Source organism: Parus major, chromosome 2, assembly GCF_001522545.3.
Source record: "Parus major isolate Abel chromosome 2, Parus_major1.1, whole genome shotgun sequence".
Classification (NCBI taxonomy): Eukaryota; Metazoa; Chordata; class Aves; order Passeriformes; family Paridae; genus Parus; species Parus major.
In genome coordinates, this window is record NC_031769.1 from 571,232 (window position 1) to 572,361 (window position 1,130).

The following is a 1,130-nucleotide window of genomic DNA, read 5'->3' on the forward strand; positions in this document are numbered from 1 at the left end:
GGGTGTTTGGGGTACTCACTGCGGGCGCAGGGCGGGCAGCGGCTGTCGCAGGGCTCGGGGACACCGGGGGGACACGGGGGACACCCCCCGGCCCGGGCTGGCACCTGCGGGCACAGGGCCCTGCCTCAGTTTCCCCTTCATCCCCTCCAGCATTCCCAGCGGGATCCCGGCCCCAAAACCGTGGGAAGAGCGGGAGGGGGGGATTGAGGAACAGGAAAAATAAACAACGATGAGGAAGGGAAAGGAACGGATCAAAAGGGAAGAGGGAAAAGGAAATAAAAGAGTAAATAAAAACGAGATCAAAGGAGTTGAGATGGGAAGGAACGAAGAGAAATGAAGGGAATTAAAGGAAGGAAAAGACGGGAAAAGCTGAACTAAATTAAAGTGGGAGGAGGGAAATAAAGGAAAATAAAATAGGATGAAATAAAACGGGGAAAATGAAGTCGGATTTAAAAAGGAAAATCAAAAGAGGAAAATAAAGTGAAATTCAAAAAAGGAGAATGAAGTAAAAGAGGAAAATAAAACTGAAAAAAAATTGGAAAGGATGGTTAAAATAGAATTGAAAATAAAATTAGAAAAAGGAAAATAAAGAGAAAATAAACCAGGAAAATAAAAGAAAATAAAGAGGGAAAAATGGAGGAAAACGGAATAAAATGAAAGAAAAGGAACCGAACAGAAATGGCCCAAAATGAACCGAACCAAGCCCAAAAAACTTCAACAAAAGCCACGAAGCGAATGACCCGGAGCGCCCCGGGGGCAGCGGGAGATCCGGCCCCGGTCCCATCTCGATCCCGGTTCCATCCCGGTCCCGATCCCGTTCCCAATCCCGATCCCAATCCCGATCCCAATCCTGATCCCAATCCCGATCCCATTCCCAATCCCCGTCCCAATCCCGATCCCAATCCCGGTCCCGTTCCGGTCCCGTCCCGCCCGCACCGGGCTCAGCAGCAGCAGCAGCAACGGCACCGGGAGCGGCCGCATCGCCGGGACCGGCCCGGGACCCCGCTCCGAGCGGGGCCGAACCGCTCCGAACCGCTTCGGTCCCGTCCGGCCCCGCTCGGTCTCGGTTCGGCCCCGCTCGGTCCCGGTTCGGCCCCGCTCGGTCCCGGTTCGGCCCCGCTCGGTCCCGG